Source organism: Drosophila arizonae, chromosome 4, assembly GCF_054131065.1.
Source record: "Drosophila arizonae isolate 15081-1271.41 chromosome 4, UAZ_ARI_1.0, whole genome shotgun sequence".
NCBI classification, from domain to species: Eukaryota; Metazoa; Arthropoda; class Insecta; order Diptera; family Drosophilidae; genus Drosophila; species Drosophila arizonae.
In genome coordinates, this window is record NC_142924.1 from 17747959 (window position 1) to 17761356 (window position 13398).

At 34.6% G+C, this 13398-nt stretch overlaps 2 long non-coding RNA genes across 2 annotated transcripts; one reads left to right on the plus strand and one right to left on the minus strand.

The window, feature by feature from the left end:
- The first annotated feature begins 7170 nt into the window (after positions 1-7170).
- Positions 7171-8811, plus strand: LOC149269333 (uncharacterized). The gene is made up of 3 exons (XR_016269787.1): positions 7171-7596; positions 7658-7757; positions 7812-8811. It is a non-coding gene; the product is annotated as an uncharacterized LOC149269333 (long non-coding RNA).
- Positions 8812-10105: 1294 nt separating this feature from the next.
- LOC149269334 (uncharacterized) lies at positions 10106-12420 on the minus strand. Its single transcript, XR_016269943.1, has 2 exons — positions 10549-12420; positions 10106-10472 (listed from the first exon to the last, which is right to left on the minus strand). It is a non-coding gene; the product is annotated as an uncharacterized LOC149269334 (long non-coding RNA).
- Positions 12421-13398: the final 978 nt, after the last annotated feature.

The window sequence follows — 13398 nt, forward strand, 5'->3', positions numbered from 1 at the left end:
TAATAAATAGATATAGATGCTTAGTAATTTTTTTGCTCACATTTATTTCTTAAATTGTATTTTTTTTAATTTGGTAATTATTTAAATAAAATTATTAGAAATTTTGTTTTATTAATTTTTTTAAATTATTGTTAAATTATATTATATTTTATATATATTTTATAAAAAATAATCTTATAATCATTACTCAATTATACACTAAGCTTAGTTACAGCCAATCTCTGAGCAATAGCTGCAAAAATTCAATTTTCACTGCAAACAATTAAATAAACTATAACAATACTATATTGTATGTAAAGTCCGTTTTCATGTTTTACTTTTCACATTTCGCATTTGCAAAATTTTGCACAGTGTATTTTACTGAAATAAATGCGAAAATCTGTGGCAATGTTTGCATAACAAACAAGCAGCCAACAAATGTCGCTCGCCTGCTGCGTGAAATGTTTTAATTTCGCTTAAAGCGCTTAAGACACCGCATCGTCCTGGCAACAAAAGCAGATGATGGTGATGAGTAGGGTCTTAAGCTGGCCGCAAACGGAATCCGCAAAACACACACATACACACATACACATACACAGTTCTTTACAGAGAGTGAGTACTGTGCGTTGATATGTGCTGATGCCTCGCGTTTTGTTCAAGAACAAGTTTTTATTTATATTTTTTGTTTTTGCTCTTCTTCTTCTTACTTCTTTGGCAGCTCAGCGCCTCTTTGATCGCTTTTTCCGCTCCCTTTGTGAAGAGAAGAAGTGAACTCCTTTTGTTTGTGGTCTGAGCCCTGTCAACAATGCCGTACATATGTTCCTACACATACACGTATTTTACTCTCGTACTCCTTTTCTCTCTTTATTTATTATTATTATTATTTGGGCTGTTTGTTATTTCTTTGATTTGATTTGCCGCCTTAAGGGGACCTTGGCATTGTTTTTTAAGACTCTCAGCGCTCTTCGCTCTTTGACGGACGGGTGAGAGGCGAATTACGCCTTCTTTGATTTTGCCAAAAAAGTAAACCTATTGAAATCATAATTAGAAGACAAATGCTTTCAGTTCTCTGCGGCACAATGGACAGGCACTGAAGCTGAAGTACTACGTATTTGCGTCGTAATGCGAAGAAACGGATTTCTAAGACCTACATAAGTGCTAATAAAGCCACCAAAATTCCACTCGGCTGAAAGCAGAGGAAGCTATTTTGAGAGCGATGAGCATTGAAGTTTATCTTACATAATAAATTTATTTTATATACTTATTTACTAACCATGTATAATAGAATACCACCAAGTATAGAAAATTACTGTTTAAAAAAATAATTTTTAAAGAATTTTTTAATATTATAAAATACTTAAAGTATTTATTTTGTAATATTTATTTATTTTTATATTTATTTATTATATATTTTAATTATTTTAATTTAACCTTGATATTGATTAACTTAGATATGTTGATCTAATGAACCAGAAGATAAAACTAAGATATGATCGAGCTGATTTTTGCATATATTTATTATTATTTCTGTATATTATTATTTCTATATATATTATTATTATTTATTTATTTATTATTTTTATTTCTGTATCTCAGGCCATAGGAGAACTTACACTTTGAAATATTTATATTGTAGCTTGTATGACGGTATTTAAATAGAAGGAAGGAGAAGGGAAAGTTTGTCTAGTTTCCATTTGATCAGAATGCAGAAAAAAGTTTATCGATCTAGCTTATAATTTTTAAAAGCTACTCACAATATTGCTTTAAAAAATTCTGAATAGTTTTAATATATAGTAATAAAAGTTTAAAAAGTATTTATTTCAATTTGATTATCTTCAATATCTTATCAAATCTAAAAAATGTTGGATATTCTCTTTATAATTCTCATACTCTTACAAACTGCTATGACAGAGGAACTTTCAGAATTAAATTCTAAATAGGAATGAGTACGTCTCCATTTACATATGGCTTGACAACCCCTGCAGAAGTAATTTCTAGCTAATCAGGTGCCACAGCAATGGTCAAATGAGCACCCTACGGAGCTGCACCTTACGCAGTCCTCCCTCACAACAAAGTCATACAAAGTTGCAAGCAAATCACTCTTCACACAAAGCTCGCCAGGTGTGAGACGATAACGTCTCGTCTATAAAAATTGCACTTCCCAAGGGCGCTGCCTTAATACCTCTCCCTCTCTTTATCTCTCTCTCTCTCTCTCTCTGTCTCTCTCTCTCTCTCTCTCTCTCTCTCTCTCTCTCTCTCTCTCTCTCTCTCTCTCTCTCTCTCTCTCTCTCTCATTAAATGAGTTTTTTAGTTTGCAGCACATCAAAGTCGCTTCGCTGATTTATGAGGCCTAGTTTTCATTAGCTGCTCTTCATTATGCGTGAGGTTCATAGCAGACCATATATACACTAACATTTAATAGAGTTGTCAAAAAGGCAAACCACATAAAACGGCAGGTGGCTGTGGCTGTGGCTGTGGCTTTTGCTGTGGCTGGCTGCCGCACTCATTTCCTGTGGGGAATTGGTTTGCCTTGCTTTGGTTTGCATTTGGGGCTGCTACAAATTGATTTGTAATTAGTTGCAGTTGCAGTCAACAGTATGATTAACTTGGCATTTGGCGTGGCCGACAGGAACAGCCCACTGCAGCATGTATGTGAGGCAGGAGCCGAGAGAGTGGGGCAGCGATCGACGTCTAGGGTTACACAGCCACAGCTGTGCGCAGGCATGGACGTGTCTCTAGGAATTATATGAATCCACTTGAGCGGCAACTGGCATAAATTACACATAAAAGAATGCATTATCCTGGGCATTAGCCTAGGCAATTGACAGCTCCTTTAAGTAGTTGGCTCCCAGCTGACATGTGTGGGCAATCCGCCTCCTTCTGCTGCCGCTGCTGCTCCTGCTGCTGATGTGGCTTACCAGACATGTGTCAACAAATGTTGAAAGTATCTTGAAAGTATCCATAACAACATCATATGTCGAGCTCTACCCAAAAATCCTGTTGCTGTTGACAATCCACAATTGTCGTAAATCAGTGCAGCATGAAGTGCATTAGCTGTTGCATTTGTTGTGGCTAGGGCTGTGGCTGGGGCTGTGGCTGCTTTCATTCATTTCAACAATTGCACTAGTCAGTTATTAAATTAGAGCATAATCCACTTTGACACGCGCATATAAACATTAATTGAATTCACAAATGAGCAGTTTATATGAAATTATAAATTAACTAATTAGCATGTCGGTTATTATTATTATTTTTATTGTTATTATTTAAACTGATATGGTGGACGTTTGTTTTTTTTTTCTGTTTTATTTTTTGCGGCACTTTTTTACACGCCCCAACAATTGGATTAAGTGCATCAAATGAAATGGTATTTTAACTGCCGCTTTTAATATTAAAACACACTCGCACGGCATACCAATAAAATCCATTTAAATGTTTGCGGGTTATCCTGCTTAATTTTAATTTAGTTAATGAAATGTTTTTGTTCGTGATATTAAACACAAAGGAATGAGGACAACACGCTGCAAATACAAATAAATTATAATTTTTATTATTGAACTAACATTTATTATTTAAGAGCGACAGATAAACGACAAATTAAACAAAGAATGGCGATGGCATAAAGTTGCTCTAATACACGGAGGGTTTATCCTTCGATATTTAGCATATTATTTGCTTAACATAATTATTTATATTCTTATGTTATCATAATTCAATTATTATTAAATAGCTACTTAACAACAATTTTTATCTTCAAGTATTGCATGTGCAATTAATTTATAATATATAATATTTATAAAATATTAATATTAAATAAACAATAAATAAAAAAATAATAATATTAGATTGTATATAATATATGAAAATGTATATTTAATATATTCAATTAAAAATTAAAAAGAAACTCAGTTTTGCAGCAAAAAAATCTACATTTAATTAATTAAATAAATATAAACATAAATTTTATACATTTAAAAAAATCAAAAAATTTAAAAATATTTCAAAAATAATTCTTTAAATACTTATAAACTATAATTATCAAAGCAAAGTCTCGTCACAATATTAGGGTATTTAGTAGTCTTTTACTATCGCACTGCACCTTGCCTGAAAATCTAATTAACATTCTTAGACAATTTCCATTCATCAAAAACGTTGCTCATAAACATTTCTCCCATACATCTTTCGATTAGTTTCATTTGACTGAGCTGCTTCGACTCTCTTATCCAAGAATCTTAACCATTCTATGAGCAGCAGCAGCAGCAGAAGCAGCATATCGAATCGCTGAGCAATGCAACAGTCTAATCATTAGCTGTTGTCACTATGTTCCCACAAAAGACCTGCGCTCCCTCACCTTATCGCCAACATCAACAGCCATCAAAATTCATCGTTTTCATTGCATAATAATGCAAGAGAAAAGGTCATCATCATTCATATTCATAGGGTATACATATATTTATATTGCTGCTGCTGCTGCCTCTGCAGAAATTCGAGCTTCTCTACCCCAGAGCAGCACTGCATTCATAATTTGATCGATTGCAGCGCTTCCAAACTACTTTGACATTAATTGACTCCAAATATGCACAAGCGCATGAAATTATGAAAATCATATTAAAGTCAACCCAGCCAGGCGTACGCTGAATGAGCCTTTTGTTGCCCAAAAGACCGAGTAAGCGAGAAAAAAATTTTGTGTATAAAAAAGAAATAAAAATTTACCGAGCTAACTTCATAAATGCTAATGTGCCTGGGTTGCCTTGACGGGCGGCTAAGAAATGATTGATGGGCCTGGCCAAGGCAAGGAACAAACGAAAAAAAAAAATAGAAAACTGCGTTGAGGTTTCTATTTACTATTGAGTGCAAAATTATGCGGTGCACAGCTAGTAGGAGTAGCAAAAACGGATCAGAGTAGCAGAAGAAACGCCCCGAGCCCATGGAGGAAAATCTCATCGTGCGCCCTTAGGGCACATTTTCGGCAACTCCTTGATTCAATTTAATCCCACGGCTTAGCCACAACGAGCTGGACCTAAGCGTCTTAACGCATGTTGCAACATGTTTACCAGGCCCAGGCGAAGATTTAGTTGTTATGCCCGAGGGCAACAGTGCAAATATTTGCAAGTATGAATGGAATTTCGGTTTCACAGTGATCGACAGGCTCTTTGTCAAAAGAGAGTTCTCAAGAAAGAGCGGAAATGTTTGTAGGTGGACTTCCATAATAACAACTCTATTTGCTGAAACGCCTTTGTCATTTACATAATCTAGTTGGATTTAAAATTGAAGATTACTCAGAACAAATCTCTTATCGTCTTCATAAACTTTTACCATTAACGTTTCGATAACTAGTTTAATGTTTTGCATTTACAGCTCTGTCTTGGCCAGGTTTAGATCTAGTAAACAAACCAATTTGCTGAGCAACCACAACATGCTCGACTACCGACAGTCGCCTGCCGTCCAAGTCCAACAAGAACAAATGTATTCTCAGCTATATTGTATATTATCAGACGTTTTCTGTGCTCTCATCCTGTGCGTGCGTGGCGCCCTAAAAAGCATTTTGTGTAAATGCGGCGCAAACAAGCTCGAGACTAATTACGTCCAAAGATAACACCAGAAAGCAAACCGCACCAGGATAATAATCTAAGCAAATTTATCAACAGTCGCACACACACACACACACAGTCGCCAAGTAGAGAGAAAAAAGGCCACATAAAATTATAAAAAGCCCCAAAGCTTTGCATGTGTGCAGCACCAAGGAAGACATACACAAAAGGATACAAGTGAAAAATTATGCGATGGAAACTAGAGCCACAGACAAAACGCAAACAGCCAACCCATACATAACCCATAGGCCAAAGGGCAGCCTTAGCATTCAGTACAGTTGTTTGTTAAGTGTGAACTTGAAGCAGAAAACATGCCACGTGCCGCAGGCCAAAGCTGAAAAGGACCCACACAGAGCAAACTCAACTAGGATATGCCAAGGCAAACAAAAACTGGAAAAAAAGAAACATAACGAAACGTTGATGCACTTTAAATAATTGTTAGTTAATTATGACGAGCATTTATTTATGTTGTACACAGTCGTTAGTCTAAAAAGGATGAAAATGCGAGTGAAAAATTATTTTAAAAAAAAATGTATATATATTTATATATATTTATATTTATATATATATATATATATATATATATATATATATATATATATATATATATATATATATATATATATATATATATAGGTTATACATACCGTTATTACTATAAGGATAAAACGATAAAAGTTTTGGAATACTTTATTAGTTTACTTGAGATGAATGAATGTGTAAAGCTCTATAATTCAAAATGATTTTTGTTTTAATGTTAATTTTTTTTTTTATTTTTTATTTTTAGTTTGAAACAAATAAATAGAAATCCTATTCATATTAATATAATGTGTTATATTATTAGAAGACAGTAATATTGGTAGCTAGTGTTAATTTTAATTATTATAATTATTAAAAAAAAAAAAAAAAAAAGTACATCCTATTATGATAATATATTGCACAATTTATTTATTATCGTATATTCTCATAATAGTATATATTTTTCTGTATAAAATAACAATGTGCAAAACTGGAGCTAATAATATAACACAGAGACATATAAATATGCAGAAAAAACGAATTGAATTATTATTTAATGCCTCACGAAAAAGGCAAAAACATTAAGTAGAAAAAACCAATTCCCAATTTTAATTTGTTTTCATTATTATTATTACTTTTTTTTTTCAACAACTTAACTAAAATCCTAAATCATACAGCCAATTTCCATTGGCATGCTGAGATATTTGCAAGCCAAAATGAATCTCAATCAAATATACTAAAAGGTTTATTAAGCTGTAATGCCACCAATTCCCATTGGTAATATACTATTAATGGCCCACATCGAAATAAGCCTTTGAAGTCACAGTCATGTTCATATAGTAATTATACCCTTAGCCGCAAAACGGAAACTGTGTGAAAATTGCATGTTGCTTGAGTAGAATAACAGAAATTTGTTTTTCACACAAATAACCAAAAGGCAAAAGGCCTCCAAAATGTCTGATATACATATAACACCCACGTGCTCCACCCACAGATATGCCTCCCTTCCATCACCCAAGTGGAGGTAACAGCTTTTTAACATAAATTTCCAGTTACACGGCAGGAAGTCTTCGCCGTCGTCGTCGCCGTCGTCGTCGTCGTGCGTCAGTTGCTTGCCACACAATTTCCATTAGCAGCAAGCGCCGGCACATGTGACGTTCCCGCTGGCGGACGGAGGGGGACGGAAGGCACGGCCATTTGACATTTTAAGGAGCGCCAAGAGCACAAGTGGCGCACAGGTAGGTCACAGGGCAGCACTGCCCCGCCCAGCTCAGCTCAGCCCAGCCCTGACATGTCAACTGCTGAGCGGCACGCACAATTTGAGCAGAAATTCTCAAAGGCAATATAAAATCCATATATAAAGCGATGGACTAACGTTAAATACACATAAGTGAATAGCGTGGCCAAATGCAAAGAGAAACCTGCAGCTATGTTTGTCCCAAGTCCCAGTCTCCCACAGTTCAGTTCCAGCGCGTATTCCCCCAGTTAGGAGCGCTGCACACCTGTGGTAAGCTCTCAAATTTCAATGCAATGCTCAAATAGAAATTAAATGCCAGACCGCATTTTAGACTAATGCCAAAATTGCGCGCTCGTATCAGCTTACATCAGCAGCAGGAGTCGAGGCAGCGCAGCAGCAGCATCCCTAAACTCCCACTCCCAAAAGGACAGGTATACCACATATACACATACACATATACATATATATATATATTTATATGGCAGGCAGCCTGAATCAACCACAACATCTACACCTACTTCCTCTGCACAGCAGCTATGTCATATGAGACGCTTTGCCAAAATAAATACAAACTGAACAAGATGAAGAAGAAGAAGAAGTAGAAAAAAGCGATATCGAATACATGGCTGGGCCAACCACAATGCCAAGGAAGTGGAAGTGGTGGCTCGCAGCAGCACAGGAACAACCCAACACTTAGTCTCGGAAATGGCTCATAGCCGAGCCGCCCAGCTGCCTGACTGCCGATAGATGGCCCATAGATAGCGGTTGGCCCTAATAGTCGGTGGTCTGGGCCCAGTTAAGTGTTTTGCATTTGCAATGCATAAAGCAATCTCTCTTCGTCTATCTCGCTCTCCCTCTTTCACTCACTCTCTTTTTTGACATGTGCAAATTTTAGATGGATTCCCGATAAGTTTATGCGAAGCAAAAACCGATTATAAACGAACGATTCGTCCATATTGTCAAAGGCCAAAAAAAAGGTAGATTGAGTGCATGCAGGCGAACGAGCCTAAGCCCTGAAATCGTTGCCAACGTTAATAGATGACAAAGGTAGAGTCAGCAAGAGTAAGACACGGAGGACGGAGACGGACTTTTTGATGAAAGTGCGAGACGTGGATATATTCTGTAGAAAACTATTAAATGCAGACATATAGAAATGTGTTGGAAGAAAGAATATATTGACATAAATCTTAGAACTTTATACGATATAGCTGAACATATACATGTGATATAAGAGACAGGGAAATTTAAATAATTCATATATGTACAGAAACTAATTTGGGGAGCCAGTTAAATTAAATCAGTCAAACAAGTAATTCAGAAAATATAGCAAATATATGCTCTTGTTATTTATATAAATATAAGCAAAGTCCACCGTGGTCGGCGGGGTTGGATCATGGTGTTAACCTGTATATATAATTTAGACTCTACTATCCTTAGGAACTCAGCTCAATATTATAATATTTATAAATATTAAATATTATTAAAAATGGTCTCAAATACATATATAAGTATATGCAAAATAAATAATCATTTATAATGTTCAAAGAAATTTCATCAAATTATATATGATCAATTATATGATATATTATAGATTATAGTTTAATTTAATTTATATTTATTTATTTTTCATATATTCATTTTATATTTTATGCTCTACATTTTATATTGACTTTAATACTTTAGGTTCTATATTTTATATATTAAATTATATATTTTATTTTTTTAATAAATATATTTCATTTATATGTATTTTTTATTTATATTTAAAAAAGAAAAAAAAATTTTCAATTTATATTTCTGTTTTATTTTATACTTTAATATAAAAATATTTCAATATTTTATTTTTATATTTTTGTTTTTTTTTTTATATTTATTTTATTGTTTTATTTTATACTTTAATATAAATATATTTCAATTTTTTATATTTTTATTTTTTGTTTTTTCTTTTTTATATTTAATATTTTAAAATCAATATATTAAGCTTGAATTACATTTCAAATTAATTTTAATATATACTTTAATTCTTTTAATATTAGAATATTCCTGCCTTTGCTTACCTGACGGGCCAAGAATATATCTCACGCTCTCCCTCTCTTCAGTTTCCACGAATTTCCAGCTGTCAAATTATTGCGATTCGTACAAATCAAGCGGCACAGTAGTTGCAGCCTCGTTTTTGGCCAATGCAGCGACCAGATCGACCAACATTAATAACGCTTCAGTAGCGCCGCACAAATGACAATAGCCAAGAGCCGCAGTCGGACCAGGCACAGGGCCAGGGCCAGGGATTTGGGAATAAAACTGCTCAATAGCAATAGACGAGGCTTTTCAATAAAAGTTCCGACAAAGGCAGCGCCCAAACAATTGGGCAACGGCGACGAACAAAGCAGGCACAAAATTACAGCGCACGTTGGCTGAGTCGCTGCATTTGATTACGAGGAACCCAGTGCGAAACTATGTCCAGCTCAATGCAGAGTGGCAGAGCCACAGAGAGAGAGAGAGAGAGGGAGGTAGAGAGCGAGAGAGCGAGAGGTATGTGTGCTCTGGCATTTGGCAAGTTGAACCGAGTCGAACAATTAGTCCACGCCCTTGAGCATTTTTACACCTGGTAATTGCTCCACAAAACGTCGTGTAATTTTTCTTTAACGCAACTCAAATGACTTTTGGCCTCGACCCTCAACGCTGGACGCTGGACGCTGGACGCTCGAGCGACCATTGTTTCCCAATCTTGACCGCAAGCAGTTTACAGATGCTGGATAGAGGCAAGGATATATGTGCCGTATTTGAGTTTCAGCTGCAGGCCATAAAACATTCGCATTCGCTTGCTTTATTAAAGCCTCGGAGACAATTGTGACCATGGTCGCATATATATACGAAAATATATATGTATATATGTACACACATATATCTGGGTTATTCCAGCTACATGATTAATGTGTTACAGTGCCTGGCTTTGTATGCAACTGTTTTCTATTGAGGCATTGTGCATCTGTAGGCGTTCGTTGAGGATTCTTTGGCTTCTTTGTCGGCATTCTCACCTTGGCTGGCACCTTTCCGAGTTAATACGTTTACGATGAGCGCTGACTTTTGTATTATTATTATTATTATTGTTGTTCCAGGGAATTGCGCCCTTTAAATTGTTTGGCCAGCTGAAAAAAAGGAAGAAATGGGTCACATAAAATGAGTCGCATTATATATTATAATAAACGCTGTGCAAACTTTTACCCATTCGATTTTGATGAGTTTTCAATAAGCCAAATCGCTGGGTCATCAGGCACCAGGCAGCCCAATTAGAGAGAGTGAAGTGATCTTAAATTCAATTTAAAATGCATCAGCATGTTTACCGTAATAATATCAACACATTTATTGATGAACAGCCTTTGCCCGGACGTTTTATCTTATAATATGGTCCGTAATATCGCCCCCGAGCTCCATTTCCAAGCAGGCGCAGATGCAGATGCAGACGCAGACTCGGACGCATCCAGGACCAGTTTTCAGTTTCAATTTCAGCTCAAGATGCACCAGGTGCAATACCTTAATGAGCTTTTCTTGTTGTTGTTGTTGTCGAACTAAACGAGTGCGCCGGCGGCTGCTGCCTTTTTTTTTTTTTTTTTTTGCTTTTGTCTTACGCATAAGTTGGTGTGGCTTAAATAAATTTTAACTTGGCACTTTTTTTGCGAGCAACGGGCGGGATTTTTTTTTTTTTTGCATTTTTTGCTTTTTTGGCAGCAGCACAGCTGTTGATGACCTGTTGAAGGCAGACTTGAGAGGGGTATGCTATGTTGGCTATTTTTCTTTTATATATATATTTGAGATTATTATTATAGTTTTTACAGTATAATGTTGACATTATAATAAATTTTTAAATAAATATATATTAAATATAGTAAAAATATTAAAATACATTTTAAAATGTATTAAATATAATTACAAATTTCTTAAAATAAAAAAAAAACTATATAATAATTAGTTTGTAATATAGAAAATCTATTTTTTTTTTTTTTTTATAATATAATAAAATTGTTAAATAATTATTTTGTAACAGGAAAATTTTAATAAAATTTAATAATTTATATTTTAGAACATATTAAAATTTTAAAATTTCTTGCAATGATTTAGTGAAAGTCGCTATTAATTATTTATAATATAAAAAACTAGTTTAAACTATAAAAAATTATTAACAATTTTTCATTTTATAAAGTTATATTATATTACAATGAGCCTTTTAATTATTTCTTCTTCAGTTCTCATAATACACTGTACTAAACTACAGGGTATTGCAATAGTCAATCATACTGGATAACCCACGCATTCTGCTAAATGCGTGCTTAAATGTTTTTCTGTTGCTCATTCGCGTCGCACTGTTTATGCAGTTAACTGATATTTTGCATGCCAGATAAAAATGCTGTATGCTATGTGCCGTACCTGTGCGCCGTGCGCATCTGTTATCCTGGCGACAGGCAGGTGAGAGGCAAGCCCAGCGCGTCCTGCCGCTGCTCGCACGCTGGGGAGGTAATCGATCTCATGCGGTTTATTTACATCCGTTATTGAAATTCGCTTTTTGCCTTTGGTTGTTCTTGTTGTTGGCGGTCGCCTTTGTTTTTATGAATTGGCTTTGTAGTCCTTGCTGCTGTCAGTGCTGTTGTTGTTGCTGTTATTGTTGTCGTATTGATGACAATTGCATTTTGGCATGCAGCTGGGCTCCATTTACATCCGGTGCGCGCTTTTTCCAGCAGATTTTTTTTCATTTTTTTTACTTTTTGTTTCCGATTTTAGTTTTATATGTGCAGCCGGCGGAAGTAGGCAACGCATCTTCGCTCCTTAACATATATATCATGACTAACTAGTTTCCTGATTTTAACAAGTCGAAATCAAAAATTATCTGATTGAAAGCTAAATAAAAATTTTCGAATTGAGAAACTAACTCTTGGTATGAAATGATGAAAAAGGGGAAGACCAAAGGTTGATTATGCTTATAAATCATATTATGTATGGAGCGGAAAAATGGCTCATCTTCCTATCAATAGCGATCAAAATGGAATAATATTTATACAAAATATGTTGTAGTCAGTATGAGAATATTTTTATATATTATTATTTCTTTAACCTTAACCAAAAATATTATTTTTTAAATGATTATTTCCATTTTTTTAATATATAAAATTTTTTAAATATATATATATATTATTATATACAAACTCCATATTTTTATCTGTATGATTTTATAATTTTTATTTTTTTAATATTCATACATTTTTAAAAATAAAAAATATATATTTGTATTTAGAGTAAGAGTATCAATTTTTTTTCTTTATTAATTAATTGCATCAAGAATTTCATATTAAGCCTAGCATGACTGTTCTTAAAAAACTATAAACTTAATTATGAATCGCTTGGTACAGAAAGCAGATAATATCTGACCCAGTTTATTAACCACTTGCCTCTGCAAGTTCGGTTCTCTAACCAAACATGTTTAGTCAACTCTAAATATTTCGCTTGCATTTCAAAACATAAATTAACCAAGATCTCCCATTCTTATAATTATCAAAAATTGTATAAATGTAATGCCAAGAATATTTTCTTATTATGTTTCCCACATTCCCGCATCAAAGAATTCCCAGGTGTAATTTCCATTGAGCTTGCCTCACCTGTCCTTAAAATTATCATCTCCATACATAATCAACAATTTCACTGGCCGGTACGAAATTATATATTTGTAGCAAGACTAAACCAGATATAAGTAAGACGAAGAAACAAAATACAAAACAAAATTCACCTGTCCACACGGATTTCTAACTTTTAATACATAAATTAATGCTTTAAGCAAAACACAAAGCAATCCACGACATTAAAAAGATAGAGACCTGCACAGAGAGAGAGAGAGGGAGGGAGGAGAGAGAGATATAAAGGCATATAGAGATTCCACCTGCAGTTGAACATTCAAGAACAACATATAATAATCCCATCAACATTTTTGGATACGCTTTGCAAATGAATTGCTCGGCCCGACCGGCCGGTTCAATAAGTGAGAACAGGAGTGGGAACGGGAACGGGAACGGGAACGGCAAAGAGAAC